Genomic DNA, 8,389 nt, shown 5'->3' on the forward strand with positions numbered 1-8,389 from the left:
TTTTATCTTGTGAGTCATTCCCTGACAAAAACAGACACTGTTTTTTTTATTGAAGCTTCAACACTCCTGGTTACATCCATAACACTTCACCAGACAATGAGCTCAGAGTCAGCAGGAGGTGACTTTCATCTCCCCCGAGGAGATCTATTCCAGTCAGACACCTCTCTCTCTTCTCTTCCTGCATCTCCTTCTGCACGTGTGAGAGCTTTTGCCCGGCCAGAGGTCATAAAACCATTGGAGGTGCTGTTGTGATGACCGCTTGAAAGCCACAGACTCTTGAACTCGAGTTCTAATGGTGCTTGTCACACATCTCACGGGACAATAAAGTGTCTGAATTAAGGTGTTGACAAGTAGCATTTAAGTACCTTCTCTTCCACTTATGAGACTGCGCTGCTTGCTTGCTTATTTTATTTTATTTGTGGGAGTGTTTATTAAGCAAAATGGCTTTTATTTTAACCAACAAAAGATGTCATAAGTATAACTTCAAACTGTTATTGTGTTTCACAGGGTCACATTTTTTTCTCACTACCAGCATCTCTAACCTTGTTTGACATTGTCATTACGTTTCCCGAGAGTCAAAAAGTCTCTACTATGTTTAAATCAAATCTATACTATGGTCACATTTGATAGCATGTACTTTTCATTTATGTCTGCTGTCTCAGTTCGAGTTCTTCACCTCCAGTCACCACAGAGCATCATTGTACTCAAAGGGGGAAAAAAGGCAGATTTGATTTATCACCTTTGAGAAATACAGTACGTGAGCCAAAACAGCTTGACCTACTCATTGCTCAAACTTTAGGGAATATCCAATTAAATTTTATTCCTAGGGTTCTGTGTTTAATGCTTGTTATAGAAGAAAACATCACGTCCTTTGGGCCAGAAGCCTCTCTCTAGAATCGCTTGTCAGTGTCTCGGAGGAGAAGCCAATGTAGGGCTGGTACCTCCTTAGCCAAAATTAGAACGTGTTGGTACATGCCCTGCATTTTGGACTTTCATTTTAGGATTTTCCTTTTGTCATGAACTCACCTCCCAAAAACTGACTTAGACTTAGAATGTAGTGCCAAGAGCGAGAGAGGAAAGATAGCTGAGTTTTAAAAAGAAAGTCTCGTAAACAATACCTCCTTAACAACTTACCATTCATGTGTTAAATATAGCAGCAACATGTTTACACAGGGCCTCATTCATTAAAATGCAAGCAAAATGAATTTCACAGTCTGAATTGTCTTCCACAAATTGTTGCGTTTAACCAATGATGCCATTTGTTTTTGTGCAACTACTCTAAACTGTGAGCGCTAGACTAAAATTTGGGGTTTTGGACCCATTCATTCTTTAATTATTTTCAAATTAATTGATTAAATTCATTTAAATTGTTCAAAATCATACAATTAAAAATTCAAGTGCAACGAACTTAAAATGATCACTAGAAAATACAATGAAAAATACCCATAAGCCCTTGCACCTGAATGTTTTGATATGATTGGTCAACGTAAAAGAACTGATTCAGAATTTTAATATGTTAATAAAAGAGGTTTTAACTAATTCGATAAATCGATATTGCAAAAATACTTTTCTGTAAAGTCATCTTTACTGTGATTTTTGTTTGCTCTGGTATACATACTGTTCAACAATAAGATATGTTTCAAAAATGCACTTTCACATGTATTTCTGTAGACAATCAAGGCTATTCAGTGGTTGACAGAGAGGTCATGAATTGCTTTAATACTGTGTGTCAATAGTTAAGAATGTAAAGTCAACTTAGCAATTCAATATACATAGGCAACATGTTAAGTGAACTTAAATATAAGTTACTCAATTGAATTAAGGGAACGAGTGTTTTCAGTGTAGAAACACAACTGTAACTCTAATGGTAGCATAGATGGCTCAAACTAGCAACAATATACACTCATCACCAGCCGCCAGCTGCCTGCTGTGTCCTGAATTTGAGGTCACCTGCAGAGGTCAGAGTTCATCGTATGTGACCCTCTGTGTGGCCTGGAGGTCCGTTCCGTTCTGTTCCTGCTCTAGTGTAACCCAATGCTGAGATGACAGATCTCCCATGAGTATCACGTGCCCATCTGAAAAAATATTAAATGAGCTCTAAAATGGTGCATTACAGTTAAACTTCCGTATAGAATAGAATTTTTTTTTTCTTTATTGTAGGTAATTTAGGTATTACTATGAGAAAATAAATCTAAACATGTTTTTTTTGGAGCTGGGGGGAGATGATAGCCTCAAATTAGCAATGATGCCTTCTGTATGCTAGTGTACCTTTAAAAGTTCACAAAATCGTCTTTATTGTATACTGTATATAGAGCCAAAATAATGTCTAATTTGTAAAATCAAAGTCTTCATTCTTTATTCAAATATCTTATTGAAGAAGTATTCACAATTATGTAGTGTCTGGAGTGTGAACTGAAGGTCAGCATTTAAGAAGTTTACGTATGTAAGGAGACTTGTTAAAAACATTACACTCACATGAGCAAAACTTACTAAGTCAAGAGAAAATCACTGCGGCTTGTCTACGCACTTTTTCTGTATATCTGAATAAAAGAACATATTCTTTATGCTGTAGTTTGCCTTTTTCTCAAACAGTTTTGTCCAAATAAATTAGCTAATATTGTGCATATATACAGTATATTTTTGTATATTACATTAAGGTCTTTCATATTTTGAAAAAATAAAAAATCGTTCAATATTTTATTCTCTACTTCATAGCCTGTCTTAGACTCTTAGTTTTTTGGGGGGCTGAACTAAATCAATATGTTCCTGAGGGGTCTTTAAACAGACACACTCAAGAGGACTGGCGCTCCAGGTATGACAGGTAACCTCAATAAGCATGCGTGTGTTTTTATCCTTCATTATCTCTTCATCTTTGCTTTTCATTTTGCACAAGATGAGTGTTTGAAGAAGGATCTTAATATTTGTTTTTGACTTTTTCATTATGTCTCATAAATACCTGAAGAGATTACATTTTCTGGATGCTTGCTCTGCTCATAAAATCCCGTAATACATTTCCATTAGCACAGTGTTGACCTGTGGCATGCGACAGTGATTGATAGAGCTTAAAAGCATGGCGGACTGCAACACAAAACAATGACAGAACAAGAGAAAGAGTTAGCGGGTTACACAATCCACACACTTACAAGCAGATAAGTCATTATCTGTCATTGTTCTATTGTTTACCTATGTAGACAGAATGTAGTCGGAACTGCCTGGGTGGGAAATTCTGAATAATAAAAAGCCTCATTACTGTTATGCAAAACATTCGCTGCTACACTTAAAACCAGCTCAGACAGGATTGATCGAATAATCTTCAGTTACGTTGATTTCAAGAGACTTTTGTAAGATTTTTAAAGTGGTACTTACCTGGGCAAAACTTACCAATGTGATGCTGGGACGGTTGCTATGGTGTTGCTATGCAGATGCTCAGTTATTCTGAGTGTTTGCTTGCATTGGAGAAGAGATTTGCCAATGCAGATACAACAATGCTCCTTATAAACAGAGGCTAAACTGGTTTAGTCAATAAATGATTGGGGAATGTTCCAATGAATAGTACATTTAGGAAAAACAATGTATTCTTGTAGTTTGAAGTTAGACAATCGATGTAGCCTACCTCAAACATTGTGCAATGGGGAAAACTCTATTTTAAAGATCCTTTCATGCCATCTTTATTCCATATAATGACAATACAGTAGTTATTATGAATTTGGGTTATGCATTTGACACATTGCGATCATGAGTGTAAATGCAATTATAAAGTTCTGTTCTGCCTAAACAACACCAGGGGCTATAATGTTAATTTGAGTGGATTGTTGGTTCTGTAAATCATTAGTAAACACATCCAGTGCGTCACACATCTGGAGTTAATTCTGCTTCATTTGATGGAGTCTATCCATCATCACACGCAGCGGTTAATGGCTCGAGGATTATAGCGTGTGCGTATGACTTACAGCTCTGGTATGACAGACGTTTCCCAGGGAGCTCAATGTAAACAGTAATACAGGATCACAGCGGGATGGCGTCAGAGCGTCTCTCCTGCACAGCCCCCCGGCGCCCGCTGGCACCAGGCCAGTGGCCTCCACTAAACATTGGTGCCAGTCTGCTGGGATACTTAATCTTAAATAAACACAAACGGGTGTGATCAATAGGATGAGCATGAACAATTTCGCTGAAATATGGTCAACTATCTGTTGATTTCAGTGATTATTACGAGCTGGTTATCAGTGGATGGAAATCTTCTCAGCATTGATCTGACCTCATGACGGTCTTCTCTTTAGAAGCTCTATCAGTCAAATCAATTCAATGAATAAATCATGTACACTGTAAAAAACAACTAGTAAGATTTTCTTATTTTTTTGTAAATTTAACTTTAAAAACTGTGTAAAAAAACTTGTTAAAGAAAATTTTATTTTAAAAATCTGTGTAAAACTTGAACATTTTCACATAAAAATTAAGTAAATCCTATAGTTGCTTTGGTTTATATCAAAATAAAATAAACATGCAGTTTTTTCATGGCATTTTATTTCCATGACAAATTTTCAAGCACATTTGTCATGAGATTAACCCAAATATAGTTGTTTAATATCAATTATTATCATTTTTACGTAATATATCATTTCAAATATTAGTCAAATCTTTACAACAATTTACGAATCATAGTTGTGACAAAAGACTATATTCAAACATTTGAACATCTTTATAGGAGATCTTCTTTCAAACAATGTTAGAACACTATAAAAAAGTTAGAAAATCTGAAAACAAAGCTTGCAAAATCTGTTTAATTCTGTCATTTGGTATGGTATGGTAATGATTTCCTCTTCAGAATTGTTACATTTCCTGTTCTCACCTGTAACCCCCCGTCTGTTAGTGGTCATTCTCAGACTGAGATCCAGACAGCAGGTGACTCATTTGTAAGGTCAATGACCTCAGAGTAATATAACCAGACAGGGGTCAAAACTGAGGCACATCTTCAGGCCGAAGGACCCATTGGATCAGTCATAGTTCTGAGTTACAGCTTCTGGTCAGTCTGAATGAAACTCTCATTCATTTTCATTTGTCAATGGATGTTAGAGGTCAGTGAAGAAAGCCTGTCATATTGAATAAAAATATAGCCTATTGGGAGATGAACACAGCCTGATCATAATGATGTAAGTTACAATACATTCAGTCTGCAATGCATATATCATTTTCTTATTTTATTGTTTTCTATTAAAAATATCAAAACATACTAAAGCGAGATACATTTATTTTAAGTGACTTGAATCCAGATATATTAAATGAAACCAATCTTAATATTTTCTGCAATTATGCATCTTGTTTCAAGGATGCACAATATTAGTTTATATTTTTTTACTGATAAAATGCTGAAGTTTCAGACTCGTACACCTGCCCTGCGGGAGTGAATTTAGTCACCGGTAAAGAACGCTGACCTCATAGGGCGGGGTTAGGCTGTAAACTGCTCTGATGACCTGAGCCTGTGTACCTGCAGGGTGGTGCAGGGTTCAGGTCACGGGGTCGAGAGGGGAGAGTCTCATTAATCAACTTCCTGCAATGTGTTTTCATTGTAAGGTCACAGGCTGTCACACATACATGTGGACACAAGCACTCACGCGTTCTGCCAACATTTATGGTTCAATAACAAAGATGATCTGTGGATCTGCCAAAACACAGGGGACAATTTTCATTGCTCAGATGTTGATCTTTAGGAGCTTAAAAGACTTTATAAGTTTTTACGTTTTAAAGCTGTAAAAAAATGATCATCTCAGATGTGTCCCATAATATTGCTTAAAAATAATAATAGAATATATGGAAGATTGTTTGGTTTTGATGAGAATTGTTCGATTTGATATTGATTTGATATTTTTATATGTAAAGTTTAAACTACAGGGGAGACACATGTGTCTTTATATGTTGCCAAAGCAAAGAAACATTAAATATACATATTTACACACAATTACACGTAAAAAAAAACAACAACATAGGAACCATATAAAAACTAATATAAGAAACTATAGAACTGTAAAATAAAAGTATGGTAATAAAGTATGAAACTCTGATAAGCATGAGACTTGTTTGCCCTCCATTTTACATCATTGCTGTCTAGAGAATCAATATATTATATTACAGATCTCAATTGTGAGAAAATTTTCTTAATTTTTGAGACAATTTCCTTCTCTCAACAAAGCTCATTGATGAAACACTTATAGTATTTGTAGTGAAACTTACTTGATTTCCATTTATAGACGTTATAATCCAAAGCAATTTACAGTGCATTTAAGGTAAATTAACCATGCACTAAATATTTTATCAGTATGTACATGTTCTCTGGTTATAATATTGTCACTGTCTTTCTGAAACCTTGTATGTCCAAATTCTCAGTTTTCAGGAAATGTAAAAAACACTGCACTTTTTAAATGATTACATACTGAAAATGATTAATACTTTATATTGGTTAGATATTTTCAAAACCCAGTGACAAACATAAAAGATTATTCATAATAATAATAATAAAAATCACAAATATGGAGATACGAGGTTTTAGAAGCACAGCAGCGATAGCATGCTACAGTACAATCTACAGAGTGAGCTACAGGAACACCTGCATATGTTTGTCTCATCCTAATCTCATATATTCTCACGTCACAAATAGAAACAAAGGTAGAGTAAATATATTGCGACAGTTGCACGAGGGAGAAAGCAGCAATGTAAACATGTTTCTTTCTGTGAAAGTCATTAGTAGATCATGTAAAGATGGAGCAGAGAAGGAACATGTCAGCTCACCTTCTGTTTTTACAATCCCATCTGCTTTATTTTGGTGCATAAAGGAAACACTGAAATCTCACTCCCTCTCTGTCAATCTTCTATGACGGTTTTAATGAGTCGGGTACCTGTAGAGAAGAGTTAAAAAAAGAGATTTTCTTTATTTTCTTACAGGGAATAATGCCAAGATCTTGTTAATCTGGTTTCCGTAGAAATCTGTATTGATAGAAAGTGTTGCTGTCACGAACTTATTCAACATGGACCGGCAAACGTAAAGGTCACAGCGAGTTGAAAAGAAGTTTGTTGTGCTGAACAAAGAACTTTGTTTTTCACAAATTCTAGGCCGTGCATTTACATGTTACAGACAGCTATTCTCATTGTACTCTTGTTGGTGTATTGAAGCTTTCATTTTGAAGGTGTTTGGCATCACAGCTTGTCCCCACAGTAGGGACCCCTGTCCAAACACTAAAAGCCCAAATCCCCTTCACTTCCTGCACCATAAGGCAAATTCTCCATGGCAACCCACAATGGAACCTTTTTACAGAGGAAACTACAGTCTAGGACAGTTCACTCGGCGGACATCTTGTTACATCCCATCATGCAACTGTTTACAATTCGGGAAATAGAGATAGGTATACCTTATAAAAAGTATATTTTAAGTATACTTTATGTGTATGTTATCTACTGGTAGATTGACTTATTTCAATATTAGTTGGGACTAACGTGGCCCACTTTTAAGTACAGTATACTTCAAGTGTAACAATTGTAAACTTTGAGTACACAGCAACATTTTTCATTTGTAGTAAAACTATACTACAAGTGAATTTACACATATGGATTGTTCACTATAGTTTAGTATGCATTTTTAGTTTATAAAAGTAAACTTTAAAGTAACAGTAAACAAGTTTTTATGCTGCAGATACGTTTTCTCAACATTATTTTTGCACTAAGTATACTACTTTATTGCTATTTAGGTATTACATCTATACTTACTAAGAGCAATTTGATTTCTATACATAAAAATAAATCATCTTTTTTTGTTCAAAAGAATTATGCTAATAGCACACTATTTTTGTAAGGGATTTTATAATTTTTGCAATCATTTTCAGAATGATCATCACATGAAATGTAAAATTAGGTTAACGTGAGACATGTTGAGTTAATGTAAAGCCAACACACTTAATCATAGCTCAGAATAATAGCATGCAAGCACTCAAAAGATGAGTTACATGCTTTTAGGGGATTTGGGCACTATGTTATAGGTTATTCCAATTTGACTCAAACAATTATGTACATGCTTGTTTAATCTGATCTCATTTAAAGTATTTGTTGCAGTTATGCTCTGCAAAAGCTAAAGGTGTGATGTCTTGCGGCCCGACGTGTCAGGAACATTTAGCTACCATGTACACACCTTTAATGAGATCAGTCTGAAAAACATGGGGTCAGTGTTGTACACGCAGGTGAAAATACTCATTAAATCATCCACAGCTCGGGTTTGCATAAATTCCTCTCACCGGGGTATAAACTGGGTGCTAACTGGGTCTCTTTGTTGTAGATAAGATGTGTAAACAGAGATGATTGTAAACAGCTCAAGCGTCCAGTCACTGGTGAAAGGGCATTTTGTTGCAAT

At 35.5% G+C, this 8,389-nt stretch overlaps 1 long non-coding RNA gene across 1 annotated transcript; it reads right to left on the reverse strand.

The window, feature by feature from the left end:
* Nucleotides 1-1,664: 1,664 nt before the first annotated feature.
* Nucleotides 1,665-4,309, reverse strand: LOC130559595 (uncharacterized). The gene is made up of 3 exons (XR_008963591.1): nucleotides 3,184-4,309; nucleotides 2,957-3,078; nucleotides 1,665-2,075 (listed from the first exon to the last, which is right to left on the reverse strand). It is a non-coding gene; the product is annotated as an uncharacterized LOC130559595 (long non-coding RNA).
* Between the last annotated feature and the right edge of the window lie 4,080 nt (nucleotides 4,310-8,389).

Source organism: Triplophysa rosa, linkage group LG9, assembly GCF_024868665.1.
Source record: "Triplophysa rosa linkage group LG9, Trosa_1v2, whole genome shotgun sequence".
In the NCBI taxonomy this organism is placed as follows: domain Eukaryota; kingdom Metazoa; phylum Chordata; class Actinopteri; order Cypriniformes; family Nemacheilidae; genus Triplophysa; species Triplophysa rosa.